A 26,553-nucleotide genomic window follows, 5' to 3' on the forward strand; every position below is an offset into this window, starting at 1 on the left:
GAGATTAATCTAGATTAATCTATGCCCAGCCCTAATTAATATATACTGCTGTTTAAGCCTATTTCCTGACAAAAATGCATGTTTGAGCTGTCTTATTAACTTCTAAAAACTTGCCCTGATATATCTTTAAACCTATATCAGTGACGCTGTTTTTTCTAAAGATACACACCATCATATATGTCCTAATTTAACTAAGGCCTAATCCTATGCCTTGTCTATGAAACTGAGTCAAACTCTGACTGTTGTAGACCAGCCTGCAATTTTTGAACATGTCCACAAGGTGGCCCAAGAGCACCTTAATTCATTTGTATCTATTCACGTCATGTATCTGTAGTAGCTTGATGTTCTGTTTTTATCTCACTTTGTTATACATGTTATTTGTATTAATGCCAGATGAAATCCTTAAAAACTGCTTTAAACTGACTTTAAAACGTTTTTTTTTTTTAAGTTAAACATACTTTTCCTCAACTTTATTTTTATTTTATATATGCATTTTTAAATATTGATATATGCATTTTTAAATATAGGTATTAAAACCGTATAGGTATTAAATATCGTAAACCGTGCATCATATTTTAGCGTTTCCTTTTCTCGTAAGAATATTCGTGTCGTGTCTCTTTAAGAGTGGGCTGTCAAAAGAAGCGTGTACAACCGGAGCGCGAGAGAGATTGAGTAATGACGCTCGAGCGCTCCTGACTGCTGCACTTCAGCGACAGAAGCATGAGCTAACAATGAACGACAAACCGACAGAGGTTACAGAGCCAAGAATATATGACGAGAACAGTTTACACACCAAAATATCCGGTTGTTTATCGTTGTACACGCACAGGAGCGACTTGTATTGAAGTTTGGTTCAATCGCCAGACACCTGGCGTTCGCGTGTGAACAACGTCAGTTTGACAGGTAGGACAATCACTGTCACAGTTTATCACTACACTAACTTTCACGACACTAATGTAAGACACCGTTTTTACAATCGACTTGTAGAGTGAATGGTGAAGTTGAAGTCATGTTTATGAATTAGAAAGAGCAAAACCTGTTTTCTCATACAGTATCTCGATGTAGCTCTCCAGGTTTTACCTGCGCGTGAAGTCAGGTGTGTGGCGGGAAATCTGCCTAAAATAACAATCCTCTGTCTCAGATAAAACAAAACGCGCGAGAGTTTTACATATATGTTAAGTTTCATTACCCAAAAACATGTTTTCTTGACTGACAGACAACAGGTACTTTTACCACAGTCTGTCCTTGGTTTAGCCTAACTTACTTCTTTCAACACACAGTAAGTTATAGCTGCACAGTGGATTTTAGTACATATTTTTCTAGTTTTAACACAAAAATGCATTCTGTCCGAGTAAGGAGGACTTGCCTTTATAGCCCTTTTAAAGATAAGCTTAAAAGTGAATTTAAAAACTCAAATGGATATTACTACTGTCACTTTTTATGGCTGAGATAATCCACTGTTTTCCTGCTTCAGAAAGCAGAGCCAGATAATAACTGCTAATTTTCAGATCATGCTTTTTATTTACCCTTATTCCTTTAAAACGAGGGAGCGTTAAATATTTCCATAGAAGGAGCCATGTTTGCTGCTTTTGCATCTTTAATAATTTGTGCCATTAAAAGCAGTCTCAGCCTCATTGCTGCCATTGTTATTTTCACTACAGCCTCTTTCTGCCAGATAAGAAAGACTCACTTGTGATCATTGCAGAATTACATTTACATTCATTCATTAGCAGAAGCTTTTATCCAAAATGATTTACAGTGAGAGAGGATTTTGTCTAATGTGCCCACAAAATGTATAGTCTTTAAAGCTACATTATGTTTACATCAGAGTCACATCCACATAAAGCCAGAGCTTTTCCTATCTAATTTTTTTCCTCGTTTTACATAACGTCCGTATATACGGCGTCATATCAAGAAATATCTGCATACACACGAAATCACTGAAACGACTCAAATCAATGTGTATGCATGCCAGACTAGTATGTGGGTCTGTAATTCTTCCACAGAGATACACTTAAAATAGAGAAGAAGACTTGGAGCTAGAAGGTATAGAGCTAGGGCCGAAATCCTAAACCTAACTTTAAAGTCGCCATGAAACGGTGAAAGTAGCAATTGTCTTATTTTCCCCACTGTTTTATCCAAGTGAAAAGCTTCTGAAATAAAAAAAAAGACTGGACTTGAATTCGTCCATTGAGAACTGATTGGACCGTTTGAAGTTGGGTCATGTTGCTATTTGCTAATCTCTGCAATCTTTTTCCAGACCCCATTTTCAAAAAATTGCAGTTTTAGGCTCCCAATCATCTCATCTGTCTGGACGAAACAGCGATATGATATACAAGTTGTTTATGTATAGACGGTTTCAGCTAGCCTGGGTTTCTCCATGCTGCCTTGCGTGCAAATTTATTCACGCTGCAAGTCTTGAATGGAAACTATGGACCAATTTTTCACCAATCACAGAACGGGGAGGGGGCAAAGACGATGAAGACGTGTATGTGACACATTGAAGCAGTTTTGTTTATCCCACACAGCAGACGCAAAGTTACTTTTCAATGCAGCCTTAGATAGTGTTCGAAGTAGTTTTGAACGCAAGTTTATTTAAAAAAAAAGAGAAACTTTTGGCATTAAACAATTTCATATCCAAGAAGGATGTTTGGACATGGCAAGCCATGATAGCCATGGAGTTTTATATGACCAATCAGCGTGACATTGTCGTCGACGAATTACATTTAACTTATAACTGGTAAGTGGTATTATATTGTCATTATGCCTGTACTGTGGTTGTCACAGTGCCACTAAGTTTGCTTTTCAATATTAATATACAGCTATCGGTTTAGTTGCATAGCTTTTAGATGTGTGCACACGTACTTGTTACGTAAGTTGTTTATGTTTGAATTTATGTCGCTCTAAATACATCATCTGGTATAATTGAAACGATTGGCTATGAGCTACGTACAGATGCATTTGATAGACATTCGTAGCGCCCAATAAAAAGCTCTGGGCATTCGTAAACCACGCCTCAAATACAAGACAATGAGCATGGTTCCCAGTGGTGATGCTCCGATCAATCACTAAATTTGCCGATCTCATGAGCCGATCTTTCTGTTTACTTTTGTCATCATAGCGTTCCTGATGAGGCTGCAATTAGACACCATTTTACACAGTGCGAGCATTTTGTAACCCGTTGCTCATGTGTAACGTGCAGATTTGGATTTCTCTCTCTGCCTTTACAGAGATAGGCGTATTTTCTATGAGGACGTGCTCCGGTCCTCAGCGCGATGCGTCTTCACATTCCTATCAAACAGGGTATACAACACATATCTATCGCTTACAATTGCATCCTCATGCCGAAAGTTTATTACTTGCATTCGTTTTGAAGGTTTAAACTTCCATTTTCCTCACAGCTGCTCTTGTTTGCGGACACCCGCCGCACGCATACACAGCAGCCGGTCATAAGTGCACGTGAAGAGAACGATCTCTCCCACGTCTTAAAGCTACAGTAACCTAATTCATCTCTCAATAAAATTACTCTCTGCTCATCAGTGAAACACTGTTGAACTTCATACGAATGCGTGTATATTCAATTCATACAGTAAAGACTGTGAAGTGTTTTATTTTAATTACTTTTAACAGACATAAACCTTTTTAAAGGCATATTACTTTTTTCTTTGCAAGAAGAAATATTTGTTGTGCTTATTTATTTGATTTTTCTATAAAAACGATAATATACCTAATTTATAGTTAGTTTCATTTCTACAAATGGTGCAAACTCTCCACTGTCATTCTGTGATCGGCACTGATCAGCAATCGGCAGATCATGATCTCGGTGATTGGCCCCAAAAATGCATCTCTAGTTCCCAGATCACGTCTCATTCTCCATGAGACTGGTCTGGTGTTAGCCAGGCTAGGTTTCAGCAGTAACAACATAAACGGTTGCTTTCGTGGAACACACGTAACTTCCGGTAAAATCAATAAAAACAAAGTCCTTTCAGAGTAGTTTATTTTTGATAACAAGCGAAGTAAACAGCAAGTAGATGCGTTCAATGAAACTGTCTATTCAGCTAAACGTGTCTCTTAAAGCTAGGACTGTAAGAGTGTCAGTCTTGCAAGACAAAATATTGATTCAGATGGAAAATGTATGGCTATTCAGGGTTCACATACAACCCAAACTTTTGCTCTTAACCTAAACTGAAGCAACATCTAGTAAGTCCGAGTGGCTTGCGTAATGAGTATTATTAAAAGTGTCATTATTTGTATTATGGCAGCACAGCGTGACTCATCCAGGCCTGCAGGTACGGGTGTGTTTCTAGGAGATTCCTGCTGCAGACTAGCGGTGTGTTTGTGAGGTAATGAATACTCTGAGGTCTTTGCAGTCAGTTGCCTATGTGTGTTTGTAATGGCTTTGTGGTTTTAGGGCCCTGTCAGGGTGCTGCCTTGACTACCAGTGTTGAGTGTGTAGGAGGTAAGGCTGTTGTTCAATAAGTGCTGCCTCTAGGCCCTGTATCTTAGTCTAGGTGTGATAAGCATCACTGCGTGTAAAGGCAAGCCAGGCCGCAAAAGCCACAGCCACTCGTCTCTTTTTTTTGTGTGAAGAAAAGACATGCATCTTCTCGCCTTAAGGAAGATTTAAGCTTTGTGTTCTGTGATACCTCCTAGTAAAGGGTCTCGTTTTGCAGAACAGACATGCAGAGGCACGTAGATATTGAAATCTAGAGCGATGTTTGTATTTCATTGGAACTGAGCCATTCAAAATATAATTGTAAGACATACAGGGTTATGCTTTAGAGTAGACCCACGGTATTCAACTGAGGTCCACCATGTTTGGCAGGGTGTATGAATAGTATATAAAACATAATTTTTGCTGAAAAATAGAAACGTATTAATTATTTTATTGAAAGTTATCTGCTACTGGGAAATTTAGGTTTTTAATGTTGGTTTGCTAAGATCAGATACAACAATAACACATTACTGTATTTTGCCAGGAGTCATGAGCTCTTTAAAAAATGAATTTTATGAGAATATGTACAGTAGCATGTCATTTGAGAGTTAAGCATTTAGACCAGTCAATTTCACAGCACTTAGTACTTCATACTGGTTATTGACTAAAATCTAGTGCAGATCAATGCTTTACTTGATTTAGTTTCCCGTTGTGATCAGTGTGACTATTTTTCTAGCGCTGCCTTGGTCATTCAGTCATCACCCATGTAATACAACATAGCTAATAATAAAAGGTTTGCCCATGATGTAATTGTGTTGTGTTAACATTTAGCAGTGCCCACTGCTGGTCATAGCCACAGTGTTTACTAATGGTGGTGTCTGCATTAGGTGTTACAGCATGCATTGTTAAACATGCTTTAAAATGTGGCTTTGTTGTGGAAAGAGTATGCTTCTGCCAAGAACATTTTGGGAAGATTTCAAGAACATGTCATGGTTAATTTGGACTTAACAGCACAGCTTATAAATTTATAATGATTGTGGCTGCCGATCACTCCAACTGGATTTTTGCTTAGTTTGCAGTAACATGCAATTTGTTTGTGATGTTTAATTAGTTCCCACCTACCTCTAGTAATTAAAGGAATAGTCTACTCATTTTCAATATTAAAATATGTTATTACCTTAACTAAGAACTGTTGATACATCCCTCTATCATCTGTGTGCGTGCACGTAAGCGCTGGACCGCGCTGCAACGCTTCGATAGCATTTAGCTTAGCCCCATTCATTCAATTGTACCATTTAGAGAGAAAGTTAGAAGTGACCAAACACATCAACGTTTTTCCTATTTAAGACGAGTAGTTATACGAGCAAGTTTAGTGGTACAAAATAAAACGTAGCGCTTTTCTAAGCAAATTTAAAAGATTAACTATATTTTATGGCGTAATAGCACTTTTGGGAGTACTTCGACTCGGCGCAGTAACACCCTCCCTCTCCCATTATGAGAGTGAGAAGGGAAGCGGACTTTTCAGGCGAGTCGAAGTGCTCCCAAAAGTGCTATTACGCCATAAAATATAGTTCCTCTTTTAAATCCGCTTAGATAAGCGCTACGTTTTATTTTGTACCACCAAACTTGCTTGTATAACTACTCGTCTTAAATAGGAAAAACGTTGATGTGTTTGGTCACTTCTAACTCTATCTCTAAATGGTACAATTGAATGAATGGGGCTAAGCTAAATGCTATCGAAGCGTTTTACCAGCCAACACTGTAGAAAGTGTTTATTGTACCAATTACACTACAGACCCTTTTACTGTTTGTACACAATGATGGCGTGGCAACGTATGCGTGCACATTCTGTCAATGGAAGTATGGCAAAAATCAGCGGTGAAGCAACACAGATGGAGAAAGTTATTTTAAAAAAGTTGACTTTATTAACTTTTTCAACACAGCTACCAGATCCGTGTACTATAGTGGAGTGTATAGAAGACATTAGCAGATGGCCAAATATAAAGTGGCCAGATACATGTATACGTATATTATTTTAGTGCACAAAATGCAACAACCAGACATTTTGATGCTGGTAAACCGTTTTGATAAACTTTCTGAGTTGCTAACACGTTAGAACCATCGGGGAACAACACCACTTCCGTTGCCAAGATGCGCGCAGGCTATTTCATCACGTGCCTGTAAAAGGGTCTATGAGGCACACATTGATTTGTAATTTTACATTCATACAGGTGGTCATGTCACTTTTTGAAAAACAAATAATTGCAAGCGAAAGTGTTTCTCTTTTAAAGGGGACATATCTTGAAAATCTGACTTTCCATGCAAGCATGTGAAAATATAGGTCATTGTGATGTCAAAAGGGGATCTTATTTGCACTATCCAACCACAGCGAGAGGGAGACGGAGAGAGAGAGAGAAATAATTGACAGCAGATTTGAGTTTTAATTTCAACAAACCACCATCATGGCGATCAGTGCTTGCATTATATCACCCCGTTTGCATTTAAAAGGACACACCCAAAAACGACACATTACTAATAAAAAAATGGTATTTCAGTGGGTGGATTTGTTGACACCTGACTGACCACAAGTCATTTGTCTGGTATTTGTTTATTTGGGTGTAAGGTACTGCAAGAAAGACATGCCTGCATACTGTGACAGTATGTACTGATTTAAATAAAGTAACTACTCATTGACTGTTAAAACCGTACGCCTTATATAGTATGAATATGGGTAGTGTGAATAACTGACTGCATCTGCCATTTTGATACATCACGTGACATACGTTGTCATAACCAGAGGTGGACAGTAGTGAAGCATTTTTTTTAAGTGTCTATATTTGATCAGAGTGTTTTTCTTTGGAAAACTTTTACGTCACTACAATTCTAAAGCATACTTTTTTATTACATTTAATTTAATTTAATTTAATACACGAAATAACTTCTTTTTTGACCCCTCTCCCGGGGCTTACGCGATAGTAAAGTGTCCATTGAATGGAAACTTCAAAATCTTTTGGATTTCTTTCACCTACTGTTTTTCAAATACTAAATACTCGGACATACTGCTTACCTATAGATTTTTTTCCTATATAGTATGGAAGCAGGCGGTTTCAAATGCAGCGATGATGTTTATTAGCCTAGCTACCTGACTAAGTTGCACAAATTGTCTTTTTAACACTATGTCTGGTACAGTGACCTTATCTCTCCAATATCTGTCTCCAGTAGTATCTTTGCAGTAGTAGTTTTTTCTCATGTCCAGTTATACACTCGTGACCATTGACTGCTGGGGTTTATGAACCCTGTGTTCAATGTCTTTTTACCCTGCTAGAGTTTAGCTGTTACATCAGGGATATTGGACATAAGTTGTTTTGGTGCAGCAGAGCATGACATGTTCTGTCTCTTTAGATGTTCAGGTCCTTTATCACTTATTAGTAAGCAGGGAACATTTCTGGATAACAATGAGTTGTTTGCTTTGTAATCCTCCTGCTCCACCTTGTGCAGCATGCGTTATCCCATTTCAAACATTCATGGTTCAGTTTGCATAGATGTGACATTCAGGTTTTGCCCCATTCATTTAAATGACATTTATAGGACATGAACTGATATATTCTCAGTTTTAGATTTAAATAGATTGTGCATGTGTTACCAAATTGTATAACAATGAGAAAATGAAGAATTTTGTTTACACTAGGCCTACATTTGTTTGTGTTACTAGCAGTAAAGGTAGAAAAAAATCCTTGTCATAATACTGTATTGATTTATTTGTCATAATGTAGCAGTTTTCCTTAACAATAAGCTGAATGCATGAAGTTTTGTTTTTAGGTTGCCATTATGTTATCCTCCCAGACATTATGCATGCATGATGCTGATGTTATGTAGCTTACACTTGTAATGATTTACTCAGGAATTACTCAGCACAACTCCCCATAATTCAGCATTGATGAGGAGTGTGTAATGTTTGGATTACATCCTCCTAAAAGGTGATGTGTTTTTTGACTTCCCACACAGTTTGGGAGCAGTCAGGCCTATGCTTTACTCCCTATTGTTCATGGTACAGTTACAAAATTCTGCATTCACACACATCTTTCAAAAACACCACTTCAGTTAACTTCTCATCCGGTTTATTTTGTTTGGTGATGTTAATCTGTCAGTCAGGATAACTTCCATATATGATTCATGTTCATACAGCTCCTCAATTGTGATGTTGCGGACCAAATGCAAGCAACAATGACTTGCTATAATCCTTTGGTTTTCAGTTGTGAAATGGTATTGTATTGAATGTCCCAGTTAAGTTATAAAGCCATTGTGAGGTGATGATTGAACTTTACTGTTACAGAGAGGATAAAATCCTCTGTGGTACAATAAGTGACTGTTGTTATTGTGGTACAGTGAATGCAGACCACAGAGCAACATGGCACTCTGCTGTCATTGTGGTGCCATGATGTAAGCGGCACCCGGTTCTTTAAAATGTTGTTATTTTGTCTCGGTATGCTCTGTCATATGTTGTGGCACTTCTACAGGGATTGCCTACAGTGATGGTTAGATCAGTGATAGTTTGGTGGGATAGTTTCCTCCCACAACGCCTAAACCCAGCCCTTTCCTTGAACTCTAATTACATAATGTTTGTGTTTTGGCTGAAAAACTCAGTCATCTGCCGTCAGTCCACACAACAGGGCTTTGCTCAGTGCTGCAGAGGAAATATAGCATTGTGTATATTTGTGTAAGGACAAAAGTGCTCTTTGTGTACTTTGAGAGTAGAATGGGATGGTGTGTCTGTACTGCCTGTTCCTCGCTGTAGGTGGAGGTTTGGTGGCTAAGTGAATCGGACTGATTCAGGGCCTGGTGCCTGGTGGCATTCCTGAACTTCCCACTGACTAGTGACTTACCACAAGCCCCACCCAATGACCCTCCCATTCATACCACTGCCCGCCTGGTGTGTCATGACTGACATCACAGACGTCATAGCAACTGAGTATATAGTATGCATACATGGTTATGCCAGCCTACACTGTGATTTTGTTGAGGTTCAACTAGGGCTGGGTGGTGTATTAAATATCCATGATACATTCCCAGTGTTTTTGCTGGCAATAAAAAATGGAACGTTGTGTATTTTGCAATGATGAACATAAAATAAATGTAAACACATTTAAAGGAAATATGGTCATACACTGCATGCATTTTTGTCAAATTAACATAATTTTTTAAGTTAAAGTAAACAATTTCAACTTGTTTTTATAAGTTAAGTTAACTTCATTTTTTTACAGTATATGTACTTGTATGTGGTGATTACTGTTTACACTGTAGGATAGTGTGCAACATTGCACTGTATGGGGTCTTTGTTTGTCAGTGCCAGATAAAGAACGATACAGAGTATGGATTACAATCCCCAGAGAAGAGCTCTCACTTTCAGTTCCTGTGCAGGTGTGTGTAACCCAGTCTGGTTATTCTCACACATATACTATTATTAACCAGTCTTGCCAGTGAATTAACTTTCTAGTTCGCAATATAAAGTAAAACTAAAAAGCTTTCACTTAGCTTAGCTACAATGTTTTTTCTGACCCCAATTGGGTAACAGATGCATACTAGGGACAGTCCAATAGTGTTTAAAGACTAAAATAAAATCAGTATCAACAATTGTGGTGAAAATCAAGTTTTTATTGTTGATTATATGTTTATGTGGTGTTTTTAATATGCTCTAAGACAACCAATGTGCAAATTCATCTTTCAGCACCGTTGCTTAGTATTTTATTCATAATATTTGAGTACGAAAGAATGTAGGTGGGGACTAATTTCCAATTCCATATTCATATCTATGGTCCGAGAGGCCAGGGATGCAGCGGTCCGATATCTGGGATTGGTATCGGGACCTATCCGGGCCACATATGTGACTTTAAGAGCCTATGAAATCCATTAAATGTTACCAATGCGACACCATGTTGGAGACCACTGATCTAGGCTATATTTAATACAGTAAAGACTATGCAATATTATTTTAGCACAGTTCAGTTTCCGGACTGTACCTGAAAACTGAAGACCAACATAAAAAACATGAAACATACTGTTTGTTTAATTTTTAGCTTTGTTTTATTCTATTTATTTGTGCTATTGCTCGGTTGTACAGAAGGACACGTTTCTAAGTTATACTGTAGTAAACATAGCTGTATGACCTCTCAGTGGAGTAATTAAAGTTTATATCCTGGGTTATTGGGTGTCTTGGGTGGATTTTCGAATGGTATGACTGTTTTAGAGCTGTGGTCCCTTATTCTTCACTCTCAGCAGTTCTGAGCTATGTGTGGGTGTGCGGATGTATTCATGCAGTGTAGAGTCACAGTACAATCAGCAGTTCTCTGTTTGATCATAGTGCCGACTGTTCATATGAGTGGACAAAAAACCCATACAGCACAGCCAGGAAATACATTTAAATACATACTGGCGGTGATGTGATATGATACAATATCTGCATTTATACTTAAAGCCACTGGTGAAACGTGTCTATTTGGTCTCTGGGTGCAATTGCGATGCCAGATGTACAGTACTGTAGGTGACTTCAGAAATCGAACAAAGCCTATATCAAACACGATATCTGTGGAAAAGAAATAAAGAAATATTTCGACTGCTCTCATAACCTAGTTTCATTCAGTCATTGTAACAGATTTAGTTCTTGCAAAACACAAGGAAAACACATTATTGTATGTATAATGCACCTTAGTGGTTTTTAAATATATGTATTTGACAGCAAGCTTGACGTGTGGGATTTTGTTTTACAGTAACAGTGGATCCTGATGGATGGGGATGTGTACGATGGTGTGACGGACATAGGAGTCAGTGAAATCAGCCACGGCACGGATAGCCTCCTTGTGTGCTGTGTGTGAATGTGTGAACTTTCTGCCACACACCACATTCACTTTTTCCATAAACAAAGGTGACCAACAGTCCTTCTACACAGTGGACCGCTGGTAAGACCATACTCTGGATTTTTTATAGTCTCAAAGCTGTGTTGGGCCTGAAAAAAATAGATTGAAAGGTTAATGTGTGTCTGTTTGCCTGAAGGGCTGAATTGCACTATATGACTGTAGTCCATACTTTTCGTGTTGCCATGTGTCAGTACAAGTCTTTGGGCAGGCTATTTTGTAATAAATGATAGATCCAAATTCTGACTTTAGTTGTACCCTAAGACTATGATACCATCAAGTTGGAGATGTTTGATATTTTGAGCTTACAACAACTTAGTCACGGAGTATCATAGCAAGATTTCTTATAAAGTCATCCCAAACAATGGCATTTCAGTGTGTGGTGCATCAGAGCTAAAAAAAAATGTAATGACAAACAAGCCAAGCAGTAGGGAGGGTGTGTGTTTCCATGTTGGTTTGACTCTCGGTTTGTTAGTGTGTGATGCCCAGATTTTTTCTGCAGGTATTTACAAAGCCGACAAGTTGATGCCCGCTTTTGAAAAATCTCATATAGCATGTACACTTTGATGTTGGACTAAGTATATTGTCTTTCATAGCGATGCTATGATTTTAAGAGATGGTAGCTTTCAGCTTTTACTGTGCATTCACACCAGACGCTGAAGAGGCGGCAAAAACACGCTATTTGCACGTAGTTGGACGCTTGAACATTTTGAGTTTACTTGCTTCATTCGCACGTGAAATTCTAGTCATTCGAGACATTCACGCATAAATTCGCGTCATGGGAGGGGCTTATATAGCTCAAAAAGAGTAAACTTACCAGATTGTTCGACCTCCTCACTCACTTTCTTCCAAACAAGATCCTTTTAATTCCTGTAAAAGTACGAAGATGTCTCGTGTAGCAATGATGATTGTCCTCCATTTGTTGTTTTGTTTTGTTTTTCTGCTTCCCCTCTCTTCCTGTAATCACATCACTGCTAGAGCAAGCTCCTGATTGGTTAGCGCAGCGCGAAAATCCACCAAAGTTCAGATTGTTCTACTCATGCGGCAACGCTCAATTTGCACGGAATGCGGCATGTTCCAGATACACTGAAAACTGCTGTCATCAGACCACTACTAAAGAAACCCACGCTAGATCCAGAAGTTCTCGCAAATTATAGACCTATCTCCAACCTTCCATTCCTTTCTAAAGTATTGGAAAAAGTTGTTGCTGCACAGCTACTGGCTCATTTAAAACACAACAATCTGTTTGAGAAATTCCAGTCTGGTTTCCGCTCCTGCCACAGCACGGAAACAACTCGGGTTAGGGTTACAAATGACCTGTTAATGACAGCTGAGGTTCCCCATCCCTTCTCATTCTTCTGGATTTGACAGCAGCTTTTGACACTGTGGATCATAACATTCTCCTTCACCGTCTGCAATCTACAATTGTTTTATCTGACTTTGTTTTTAACTGGTTCTCATCCTACCTCACTGGGAGAACTGAGCATGTTGCCCTCGGAGAGGCTAAATCCTTGACACATGACGTCACCTGTGGTGTTCCCCAAGGCTCGGTGCTTGGCCCCATTCTGTTTATTCTATATATGCTTCCCCTCGGACGTGTCATCAGCCGACATGGAATTTCATATCACTGCTATGCTGATGACACGCAACTCTACTTCAAGACAAATTCAAATTCCACTGCTACTATGCCATCTTCCACTTTGAACACATGCCTGGAGGAGATAAAGGCGTGGATGAAGCAGAACTTCCTGCAGCTAAACAGATCTAAGACTGAAGCTATTCTTATAGGCACTCCTCATCAGGTTCGGTCATCACTCATTACCAGCATTACTTTTTCAAACCAACATCAGTTTCCAACCTAGGTGTTACTATGGACTCTTGTCTGACCTTTGAAGCTCATGTCAACTAATCTAAGTAGGTCCTCCTATTTCCACCTCAGAAATATTGCCAAACTTCACCCTACACTCACTCTTGCAGATGCTGAAAAGCTTGTCCACGCCTTCGTCTCCTCCAGGCTGGACTACTGCAATGCGCTCGTCATCGGGATCCCTGCTAAGAGTTGTCAGAAATTGCAGTACGTTCAAAACAGCGCTGCTAGGATCCTGATGAGAGTGCGAAAATATGATCATATTACCCCCATACTTAAAACACTTCACTGGCTTCCTGTCTCATCTAGGATTGAGTACAAGGTCACTCTCCTCACCTACAAGTGCATTTATGGTGACGCACCACCCTACCTTAAGGAACTTCTTACTTCACAAAACTCTACACGCTCCCTCCGTTCTGCTTCAGAGGGTCTCCTTAAACCTCCAAGGACCAAGCTTCGTACTATGGGAGATTGGGCTTTCTGCTCAGCTGCACCTAGACTATGGAATGCTCTCCCTGACCATTTGAGGATACCACAGACTGTGAATGCTTTCAAAAGCGCCCTAAAAACCTACCTTTTTAAAAGGGCCTTTGATTAACACTGTATTGTGCATATATGTGTATATATGTGCATCAGTTTTAATTTTACTATATACTTTTCAAAAGCGGCCTAAAAACCTACCTTTTTAATGGGCTTTTGATTAACATTGTATTGTGCATATATGTGTATATATGTGCTTTTGCTTAATTTTATTATATACTTTTTAATTTTTCTTTGTCGATTTGTTTTAAAACTGTAGCACTTTGAGAAGTTTGACTAAACATGTAACGTGCGTTACAAATAAAATTTATTATTATTATTATTATCTGCGCCGCACCATTCGCGTTCACCGTGTGTTACTACTTGCCGCCTTCCGTGCCTGGTGTGAACGCACCATTTCAGGGTGAGCATTTGCAACAGGCACTATTATGTGTCTATGTGTGTGTGTGTTCTTGTATATGTATCACTGCACTGTACACATGCCACACGGCTCTCACACTGTCCTATCCATCACGAGCTGTGTGGAGGGTGAAATAGAGAATGAAGGTGAGCACTGTGTATCTTATTACTCTGTGAGCTGAAGTGCCTGGAACGTCATTTGAGTCGGCATTCCATCCATATTCCGCTCTGTGTGGTCCGTAGCCTTGACCTGCCCCTATGATGTAGCACCCTGTGAAGTTGTGGTAAAGGAATAGTTCACCGGAAAATTAAAATACTCATAATTTACTTAACAGATTCAAATGATTCATTTAATCATGACCGCACTTTGATATTGGCAAATCTCATTGGTTCTCGTCTATCTTGTGACTAGCTGTCATATGCATGTCAGATAATCAGTGAGCCAGGATTGAATTTAGGGCAGTTATTCAGATCTGTGCAGTAAATAAGCTCCAAATATTCATCCTTTTCTCTCACAAACATTGTTTTGCTTAAGAAGACATTTATTAACCGACTGGTTTACTTTAGTGAAGGATGTTTGGGTTTTTTGGAGCTTCATCATTTTGAGCCTCCTATAAGAAGATAGATAACACAATAGGATTTTAATGTAAAATTGCTTGTGTTCAAATGAAGAACAAAGGTCACATACATCTGGGATGACATGTACGTTAATTTGAGAGAATTTTAATGTTTGGGTAAACAATTTCTTTAAGATCACCTCTCTTACTTAAATTTTTATGTGCAGGCCTTCTTCATTGTAAAAACATAGGCTGTGCTCATAACGTTATTGTAGGACTTAATCGTGCCTGCGGTTGTCTAGAAGAGGTATTATAATAAACTGCGGTCAACTGGTTTCTTCATAAACAGGAGGCAGTTACATCAGTCCAAGATATCTGACCGAGGAGAGTTATTTTTTTCCTAAAATCACGTCACACAAAGACTGTTCAGTGCTGTTTTAGGCTGAGGTAAGCGGATTGCGTGTGTGTGGCTGTCTCTGGCACGTCTTCACGGTCTCAGAGCCTGAAGAAGTTTACCAGTCGAGAAAAACATCTGTGTGTATGTTAAGCATTCAGGGCTGTATGTAGGGTGGAAATGATCTCAGACTGAGTGTAATTACTGTATGCTTATCTGCATGGCTCTTATGCTATTCAAATGGCTCTATAATTAGAAAGGGGTTTTAAATTTGGTTCATTATACGTTTAGGTTTTTATCTGGAGGTGGAGTAGTGCTCACATACACCTGCTCAAATCTGCCTTTCTCTCTTTGTGTGTGTGTGTATACATATTTAGCTGTCATCTGTTGGCTAAATTGTTCCCAAAAGAAATATTCATTTGATTAAATAGGAAGTGTACCATATCAGTGGCGACTGGTGACTTCTTTTTTCGAGGGCGCTCGATGTGAAGTTCGTCACATGTATGTAGCCCGTCATGTGTGTGGTTCCTTATTTCAAAATATGTGTTCTGCGCATCGAGAGATCCTATATGCATCACGTGCCTTGTCAAAATAAGTGCCTGCTGCAGATGTGTCTAAAGGGTCTATGATAAAAGAGATGCTCGTGTTTGCCAGATACTCATGCATAATCAGAGTTTACTGTTAAATGAGGGTAAAATGTTAAATGTTGCGTGTATTTTGTGAACGTGAGCGTCTCTTTTATCATAAACTGTTTTGAACCGTGTGCGGTAGGCACTTATTTTGACAAAACACGTGATGCACATGGTTCACATGACGCAACAAACACATATTTTGAAAAGGCAAGCAACACACATGACACTCCGAACATTTATTTTGAATTTGCGCCCCTCGGATGAGCAGTCACGAGCCCCCACAGTACCATATACATATTTCTTGTTGTGATGACGCGCATACAATTTTGTTTATTATAAGATCATATGAGCGCATGACGTGCTTTTCTTTTTATGCTGCTAAATGATGCAGATAGTGATGAGCTCCCTGATATCAGCTTGAGTCCAGTTTGCCGACATTTCTCGTCGTGAATGTTAATCTGCATGTCAATTTTTACATGTAAATTTTAAAGAGCTGTACCATAACTTCATGTTGCCATGACACGCTGGTCCTCAATACGGCACACCCCTTACGGCATTAATTCTGCGTCTTATTCACACAGAGGGCTTTTTGGGTATCTTACGGCAGTGATTCCCAACCGGGGGTACGCGTACCCCAGGGGGTACGTGAAGAGTTTCCAGGGGGTACGCGAAAAGATTTAGATTTTGCTTTGATCTCATTTACTTTTAATAAAATTGTCTTTCGTTTCTCCAGTCATTGACATAAGATTGATTTTTGTGAGGAAAGCATTGTAAAAAGGACAACTTTAAATGTAATTTTAATCTTATCATTAATATTATTAGCCGTCTTGAGTAAATGCGCTGCATGATCCAAAACGCAATAGCAATGTCCAACTCAAGAACGATTTGCGTGTGATTTACTACAAAAGCGCAAATAAAATACACAGGCACAATAATGACATAAGCACATTTCCATAATGACCACTGCAATCTACTAAGAGCAGTTCAAATTAGTACAGAGACCACGGCAGGACATCGCAAAGAAAATGCGGCGGAGTGTGAAATTCCAGCTAAATAAAAGCACACTAAGAAGAATCGGAGGAGCCGGGCGGACGACAGATGAAGGGTAAAAGAAGTTTTGAAAAACCTGATTTGACTTCTCCTCGTGACTTCTCCTCTTTTCTCAAGCAAATTAAACATAGCATAGATTTGGCAAAACTACATATATATATTTTTTTAAAGTATGTTCCTCTGGCAAAATGTAATACTCTCCTGCCATTAATGTTGCTTCTAAAAGGAAAACATCTTCAAATGCATATGCAATAAGGTCGCAAAAATAACACATTTTCAGAGCTAAATATCTACTGCGTGTCTTTAGTAAGTTCAGTCTTTATTTAACGCCAAAATGATTGTTTGCGCAAGCTGTTAGTAAATCTGGCCCTTAAAGGGGTCATATGATGATTTTTTTTATTTGTAAAATAAGTCTTTGGCGTTCCCAGAGTCCATATGTGAAGTTTTATCATAAAACACCCTACAGATAGTTAATTATAGCATGTCAAAATTGCCATTTTATAGGCCTGAGCAAAAATGTGCCGTTTTTGTGTGTGTTTTTTTAAATGCAAATGAGCTGATAAAATGCAAACACTGATCACAATGATAGTGGTTTGTTGAAATAAACATGCTACATCAGTCGGTGATTTTTACTTTAATGTTTAAAATTAATTAATTAATTAATATTACTAATTATTTGTCTTTAAAACACAACTTGGGTTTAGTTTCGATGAAGGGGTACTTGAGCCTTACTGATAGGGCTGTGGGGGTACTTAGGGCTAAAAAGGTTGGGAACCACTGTCTTACGGCATTGAGTGTGTTTACATGCACAGTCTTACACGATTATGCTTAATAAACTGATAACACGTGGGGTCATGTAAACGCGTAAAAAGGTTTTCTTTAATTGGGGAAAGCCTATAAACGGCGTAAGCAAAAACCAATCTGCACAGGTAGTTTTTTGCTCATTACCCCGATTTCACGTGGCACGTAAACACCTTAACTGTCTTTCTCAAGGTTTTGTCCATGTGTGCATGTCTCCGCGTGTGAAAGATAAACGTCAGATGTGGAAGTTAACGCAAAGTAACGCATAAAAGTCTCTGCTCTACTAAAGCAGTTGGCAGAGAAACTGTGAAAATAAAAACTGATGTTATGTTTACAGGTTCCGGAGACACGAAAAGAGATAAAACAATATAGCTTAAGACAGACGCCGTCGGCTTTTTAATGGACTATTATGTACTATAGGTGATGACGTCACTACCTGCGAGAAACCTGACAAATCTCCAAGTCCCATGTAGGGCTGGGTTTCAATTCAGATGTTCCAGATCGATTCAATTTCGATTCATGAGCTATCAAATCGATTTGATTTCGATTCTCGATCCGATTTTCGATTCCGATTCTCGGCTTGATTTTTATACTCTATTCTCTATTCAACTCAATGAATATAGATTTTATAGAATATTATAATATATTATAATATAGACTGAATGAATGAATGACAGGCTCGCTTCTCGCTCCTTGGTAACATCGCGCAAGGCAAAAAAGGGTGACATCTAGTGGAGAAGACTAGTAATGAGATTAATGTTAATCTTACGTTCAATGTTTGCAGAAATAAAATAAAAAAATCGATTCGTGGCCTGTGAGAATCAATTTTGAATCAATCACAGAAAAAAAACGATTAATTGAAAAAATCTTTTTTTTTTGCCCAGCCCTAGTACCATGTAAACGCAGTTGTCTGCATAGCTGGTTTATTGATTTGCATGTAAACGCATGAAAACAGTTTTTTATAATAAGCGGATTTTTGATAGTTATCCGCTTATTCTGTGCATGTAAACGCACTCAGTGTTACTAGGTCTTCTTTCCAGGAGCGACTCCAGAACCTTTACGGAACGTGTTTGCGTTCACACTAAAGCCTCTCTGCCAATTTTACGGAAATTTGTTTGAATGGGGTTAAGTGTGTGTGTATATATGTGGTCAAAGTTTGTTTACTTTATTTGACCCTTTTTTAAGTTTATTAGTAAGTTTATTTATTAAACCTCGAAGCATATGTCTATATAAAAGTGTGTGAATGCGCACTGCTTTGTTTTTCATGTCTCCTGTCTTCAGAAGTACACAGGAAATATATTTGTAGTGGTTTTAATTTGATTGCAGGGTGGTTTTAGAGAAGCTTTGATAATGAGGTGGTAAACCGGATCAACTTTGACTGTTGATGTAGATACATGTTTGAGTGTTTGTCAGAACAGAGAAGTGGCTGCTCACAGAGGTTGGGGGCTTTGTACCCTTTGGGAGAAGCGTGGCTATTTTTACCTTATAGGAAGTGTGTGTCTGCGTGTGCTGAAATAGCAATGAGCGTGCTTCTTTTGGAGTGGTGTTGCGAATGCCTGGAGAGACTGGAGAGCCAAGACTGACAGCTCTGGTGCTTTGCATGGATTTAAGAGGAAGGAGCTTGCAGTGCGATGTTATTTTAACCTCTCTATCTGTCACTTCCTGTGTGTCACCCATGCACCCTACCAACTCCATTTCTCTGTCCACCTCTTGAAATGGCCCAGCATCACCTTACAGTGCCCCATCTCAAGGCCATATGTCAGTGGGGACAAGACTTCCAGCAGTGCTCCTAAATGTTATCCTGGGAGACTTGCATTGTAAGGTTGTAGATTTACACCAATGTGAAGATTTGAATTAAGGCACAACTGATATTGAGGAATTGTGCTGATCTACTGAGTTTATAAATTTGAGTGAAACATTGCTACTTATTAATTTCTTGCTCAAAAAGATTTTTATATGAGTATTATTAATTTGTGTGCCAAAACATTATGCTTTCCCTCTGTCTCTCTCAGTCCTGATAGTGCGCATGTACATGTGAATCACAATCAGAAGAATGCTGGTTAGAGATTTACAATATCATGAGTCCTGTGTGTCATATAATCCTGAGTATGGGATGATGCAATAGCCCAGGTCTCTAACAGAGAACGCCTCTGTTTAAATGAAAGCACACCCACACATGCTTTTATGTATTGTAGTGTGCATATGATAGCCAGCCACCCACACAGTCAAAGCTGCATAAAAATGTCAATCCTGCCTGCAAATGAGCCATCACAGACATACTAGCTAGACGATAATGGCTATTAAATAAACACAAAAAATCTAAGAGTCCAGTCAAGCAATCAGTGATTTTCTTTCTGCAAATGAAATCTTTTGTCCTTCATTTCGTGTGTCTCTCCTTTTATGTCTCTTTCACCCTTGCTTCCTGTCAGCTGACTGTTGGCTCACCTGGCTTGGCGTGTCTCTAAGGATTTGGTTAAACTCAGTAGAGTAAACACAGAGCCCATGACCTCATCCCTGTGCATTTCGTACACAGGCAAAGTATTACTTATGGTGGTTAACCTGAACATGAAGTCACATTTTTTATAGACTAAAAACTAGGCAGCATTCATGTTGTTCACAAATATGTACTTATTTATATTTCAACTTTGTTTTGCTTGAAATGGGAGAAATTTGAGAAACAAACTGTAATACTCTGTATTGAGCATCTATTTTTAGAATGAAGGTCTCCAATGAGAGGCGGTGCCTGGCCATTAACATCTAAGTTTAGGGGAAACAGGCTTAGCTGTGATTCAGTGTGTTTCACAGGTGCCAAGTGCCTGTGTGTGAGAAAGTATAGGTTGTCTTGTATAAAAAGTAACTATCATATACTGCTAATTTGGTAGTCCTTAAATACTGAATTGCATTGTAAAAAAACAACCTTTTTTCATATATCACACACGGACATCTAATTCTTCAGCTTAACGTGCAGGATAAATGGTTATTTAAGCGGCCTTAATTTAAAAACAAATTTTCTTTGCATATCTTAATATATCAGTGCCATTGTTTTGTCCCAAGATGCACACCAGTATTGTATTTTGTAAGGAATGTTTGTAAAAACTGCTTAAATGTCCTAATTTAACCTATGTCTAGTCCTGGATTAATCTAAACCCTGTCCGGGAAACTGCCTCTTAAAGGGCCAATATTTCGTGGCACATTATTTTGTGTATTTGGTGTAATGCAATGTGTTTGCGTGGTTTATGGTTCAAACCACATTATTTTACACATACCATACATTATTGCAGCTCCTTTATGCCCCACCTTTCTGTAATGCGTCAACTGGTACAAAGCTCATTGCTCTGAGAAAGCAGTGTGTGATCCGATTTGCCAGCTATGCAGTGCGTTGTGATTGGCCGAATACCTCAATTGCGTTAACGGAAACGTGACGCTCCTTACCATTTTTGAAAGATAAGCTCCCAAAGCAATAGTGAAAGCCAGGAGATAATATATTCTTTAACATCTTATCAATATGAGCCTGAATCTGACCCAGGAAATAGATGTCCAAGCTGATCGATCAACTTTTCAAGCTCAACTTGAGCCGAACTTAAAAGAACGGTAAGGATACTAATACATAAAATCATGTCTGCGTTTGTGATCGTAGAAACGAGAAACAACACGTGCCAATCTACACTGCTCAAAACCTGTGTTTGAATGGTCAGTGAGAAATTATTTTTAATATGAAAACAGACTATTTACAGGCTATGAATTAGAAGAGCCAGAGTGTACTTGCAAAGTTGGAATTGCTCCACTTTTTCAACAAAGCCTTTGTGCACTTCCAGCCTTGTACTCCCCCATGTTCAGAAAGTAAGTTAGTCCTCCCTTAAATGTGCAGCACACAATCGAACATTTGACGTTTTGTGAATAAACACTAACCACTGGTTTATTGATGTTTCCTCTATTGGAAGGACAGACAAAGTAGTTAGACTTTCGCAACGAAACACACAGCGTCTACTCGACATGGCGGTGCGAATGAAAGCTACACCCTCTATCTTTGCGTATACATTAGGGAAGTGTTATGCAAATATTTTTTCAATATGACTGTGGGGGTGTGTTTGAATGAGCCCTTTTAGGAAGGCGTGGATGAGGCTTCACTTTTACAAGATCTCTTTGGGTTTGAAATAGGGCTGTAACGATAAATCGTAGGGCTGGGTATCGATACAGATGTTCCAGATCAATTCGATTTCGATTCACAAGCTATCAAATCGATTCGATTTCGATTCTCAATTCAATTTTCGATTCCGGTTTTCAGGTCTGTTTTTATACTCGATTCTCGATTCAACTTGATGAATATAGATTTAATACAAATACTACATTAATAAAAAAAAACGGTGAACAGCAGTTTACAAGTGGGTAATTAATAAAAAGAAATTAAAAGCCACAACACTATCATTGTCGTCTTACTTGTGAAATCTAAAATGCTTCCATCCTTCTAATTATTTATGTGAAGGTGGCATCAACGTCGACGAAGCACCTGAAACTGCCATTTTAAGCACTGAATGAATGAATTACAGGCTTGCCTCTTGCTCCTTGGTGACATCGGGCAAGGCAAAAAAGAGGGTAACATCTAGTGAAGACGACTAGTAATTATATTAACGTTAATCTTGCGTTCAATGTTTGTGGAAATAAATATGAAAGAAAAAATTGATTCTGCTCTTTGAGAATCGATTTTGAATCGACCACATTTAAAAAAAACGATTAATCGGAAAATCTATTTTTTTTGCCCAGCCCTAATGCATGTCCCATTAAAAAGACCTGTCTAAAATCGATTCTGAATCACAAGGCTGCGATTCTGTGTTTCATGCGCAGCTTGTACTATGCCGCTTTGGTCAGTAAGTAGTCCCTATCAACTAAAATCATTATGAGCCGGAAAAAGCAACACTCGTTAAACAAAATAATTCAAAATATTCTTTACTATCACGAGAATACCTGTAACAATCTGAAGAACGGCGATATAAATATTCTTCTTGACATTTCCCGGAAAAGCATTTGTAATGCTACTTCTTCTGTGGCACAATCGGAGTTTCTGCACAAGAGCGCTCTCTGGCTTTTGGATGTACACACATTTCACCGTAATTCATTCAAATTCATTCATTGAGAAAACGCACATTTGCACGATTAATCGTTACAGCCCTAACACTCCAAAAACACTTAACACTCCAAAAACATAGGAGTACATTAAATCGGATCATATGTTGTTTTTTACTAACCGGAAGTATACATTTCCGACAAAATTAACTTCAAATGCATAGTACAATGCCAGTCAATGAAAATGAATTTTTACACTGCTCTTTTAATGTCATTTTTATTCATTATGTTATACATGACTTTAAGCATCAGACTGAGGTGTTTTCGCAGGTAAACTTTACTCTCACGGCATTTGCCTCCCTTTCTAACATAAGCAAAGAATGTTTGAGTGCATGAACTGTCCATTGTTACACACTTAAATTTTGAGTTGAATGAGTGCACCATCCGGGTATTTAAAGTACACTTTTTTGGGGTATTTTCAGCGGGAATACACTACTTGCACTATTTATGCTAAAAATGGCATATAATAGTACATAAGTGTGTGATTTAGGACGCACCTCTGCTCTTCTGCCTCAAGTGGTCAATGTGTAAACTACACCAACCAAAACGTGCTGCTGTCACTCAGCAGAGATGTGCATCTCTTTTTCTAGGCACAGCACACATAACATAAGAGATTTAAGGAGGTATCTGTTATTAAATGAACTTTAAGGTCTACTGCGATTTTATAGCAGTGATCCATGGAACTAAAGCAACTTCTATCACTGAACTTTTACTTTATTTACTTTATTAAACTGTGGATTATGACCGGATATTGTTTAGAAAATTGCTCCACAAGTTATACTTGAACTTGTGTCACTCGCATGAGCACCTCACTATGCATGTCTGGAACATATACACTAAGAACTTTGCCATGGTCAACTAAACACCTTTCATGTGGCATATTTCTACTGATGTCTCTTGCATTTTGTCAAGAGCAAAAATTAATGCAGTGAATTTCTTCAATTTCAAGCAGTAGAAATTTCTTTCTGTAACCCTCCACAAATCATCTCATGTATGTGCACATTGCTTACAGCTCGCCAGTTGCACTGATTGTCTCGCTGCCCTCGAGGGTGACACAGCTGGGTGCCGTCACTCTAGAGCAGTGGATTTGTGCAATGACCTCAGAATACACCTGGGTCACCCCGTCCCCTCCACTCTTCACTAAAGAATCGTAATCCTCTCGCCTCGTGTACCCTCTTAAACCACACCTGTCAAATACACATACACGAACACTTTCACACATACTGCATTGGTTCTAGTTTGGCTCACATGGCTTCACAGGGCTTCCAAAGAAAGATGCCACAAACACAGAGATTAGTCAGACTGCACTTGACACTATGTGTGCATGTGCTCATCCTTAAATGTAACTGCAAAGCTTTCTGGAAAGTAGGGATAATAGGCTGTGATAATAGGCTATGCACTGAACACTAACTTTTAAAAATGAAACTCTTTGTTTTAGTAGATTGTTTGGTTGATTTTGCGATTACATGCTTTGCTTTGCTCTTTTCTGTTTGCATAGTCAGTTTGCATAGTGTCATTGTTTAAACATTTGATGTTTACAATACAGTATTTGCATTCCTCCTCTTTCGAAGGAGTGTTAAGAATGAATTGTCTCTCCTGGCACACTGCCGCTTTGTTAATCTCATTTATGAAAAGTTAAAATAATCCACTGATAATATACTATCATCCTGTTTTTTGCTCTCTCTCCTTAAATAGCAGAATGAAGATCCCATCAGCACTGTGATTCCACCTAATTTATTTTATTATGACATATGTGACCCGTGCTGGCAAAATGAGTCGGAATGAGCTAGGGATGGGCGATATCTTATCGTCTGCGATATACCATCAAAATTTATCATCGCGATGAAAATCTGTCGCCTCGCGATAACAACGATAAATCTAGTTGATGAGGTAGTTTGTGCGTGCCCAATTCACTGTTTACGTGCGGAGTGAAAACAAACATTGCGGGAGGCGGCCGTGAGGCTGAGGAGTTGCTTGTTATTACCATGAATTTACCAGAGAATGCATTTACCAGTAAATACAAAAACGTGCTGTTCACACATGCAGTGACGTATCGTCTTTTTACCAGTAAGACATCATTCACACATATCAAAATAGCAGTAAAGTCTGAGAAAAAGCGGAAGTTACCTGTGGCGCGCGGCCAGTGAGCTCAGTGTCGTATTTGTAAACAATGGCGGGTTATGACTTAATATCCACGGTCCGTATTTTGTTGTTTTCACATCTGTGGCAAACGCTGACGGTCGCGAAGTTACTCGTGACCAAACAACATTAGGCGGCGTCAAACGGAACCTGAGTTTGCACATTAGGCTTCACAGAGGAGCGAGGTAAAGTTAGTCTTAGGTTTGATATTCGCTGCATATCCGCTTAGGCTGCTTAAGAAGTCGTCTGCAAATCACAGAGGGTGTGCTAAGGACGTCGGCAATTTGACAAATAGATGGAAAAGCGGTTTGAAACAACTTTGGTGAAGAAATGTGGATGTTAACTTCAGGTGTGCTCGACTTTTAAGCAGCACATGTGTGCTGTCTGTCTGTAAACAGTGCAGGGGTAAACGCGTCATCTATAAAAAAAACTTTCTTATTGGCCCGAAGCTGTCAGCGCGGCCTATCGTCGTCTGTTCGTCGCAGCCCTATTTAATAGATTTATCATTTTACAATAAGAAACAATTTTGGCGGTAACCGTGGTTCCAGTGGTAGATTCACATCTTTATTCTCAACTGGAGATGACTGAAGCAATGAATAGGAATTAGTATAATATAATACTGCACTAATGGTACTTTTGTGGCTTGCTGTGATTTTCTTCTACCCTGTAATGCTCCATAAATGATTTCTTCTTCTACATCATGTATGATGCTTTTTACAGCGTGTAGACTAGAACAGTGTTTAATATAAGGGCCTCAGTTATCTTCCTTTATCTGGGGTACAGGTCTGCTTTTAGCATCTCTGGCGCCTGTGCAGAAGGGAAGTGAGCAATAAATTAGTAACAAAAGCCTGATCGGATTGTCATGTGAACATTTTAATACATCAAAAGTTAATCTCTTTTGTATCATACAGCTTTTGGAAATCTGATTTCTAGGCTAAATGTTAGTGCTGGTTGATGTATTAGTCTGCACATTGTTATACCATTCCCTTTTTAGTATGGTGTTTAGGGTGTAGGCTTAATATATTTTCCATACCTGTGTGAGTGGTCATGTCACACATGGGATATCATATAGCCCTGTTTTAAAGCTTGATCTGAATGGCTTTGAAGCACCATGGTGATGAACTGTAACATACACCAACATTTTATTTTCTCATTACTTTTCTGTTATAGTTTTGGTAGCTAATATCATGGTGGTGTGAGCATTTTATGTGGAATGAAAGGAAGAGCTGTTTAACGTTTTTTGTTTCAAAACTTTGTTGAATCGTGATGATTACAGAACTTTTCTGTAAAGCACTGACCAGCAGGCTGGACCCTTTAAGAGTAGCACAAAGTAAAATATAGTAATGGGCCAGCATCATCCTGAAGAATGTCCATGAATGAAGACAGTGTAGGGGTAAGCTCGACTGTCTGTGTCACGTTGATGTGTACGGTTCTGGCCCGGCAGCAGGAGAATATCCCCTAACAGTGGGTGGGGGAAGGGGCTATGTGGGTGAAGTGGGATTTAATGGCATTGCTGTTGATGCTTCAGCCATCTGCTCAGAGAGGGAGAGAGAGTCCTGGTGCACAAAAAGCTTGGGAGCACACAGAGGGACAGAGTAACAGATGAGAACATCCATGCAGTTACTATGGACCTACTAGTGAATGTACCCCGTAGTTAATGTGTATGGTATTTAATGCTTTAGTTTTCAAAAGTTCAATAAAGGACAAAGA

General features: G+C 38.9%; 1 protein-coding gene across 2 annotated transcripts in view; it reads left to right on the plus strand.

The window, feature by feature from the left end:
• Positions 1-661: 661 nt before the first annotated feature.
• tnk2b (tyrosine kinase, non-receptor, 2b) overlaps positions 662-26,553 on the plus strand; it is a 76,534-nt gene continuing 50,642 nt past the window's right edge. The window contains exons 1-2 of one of the 2 annotated variants that reach the window (XM_073853901.1): positions 662-903; positions 11,200-11,388. The gene's annotated coding sequence lies outside the window, so the exon portion shown is untranslated. The remainder of the gene's footprint in view (positions 904-11,199; positions 11,389-26,553) is intronic. The other variant, XM_073853906.1, reaches the window with a different exon arrangement.

Source organism: Misgurnus anguillicaudatus, chromosome 2 (assembly GCF_027580225.2).
Source record: "Misgurnus anguillicaudatus chromosome 2, ASM2758022v2, whole genome shotgun sequence".
NCBI lineage: Eukaryota > Metazoa > Chordata > Actinopteri > Cypriniformes > Cobitidae > Misgurnus > Misgurnus anguillicaudatus.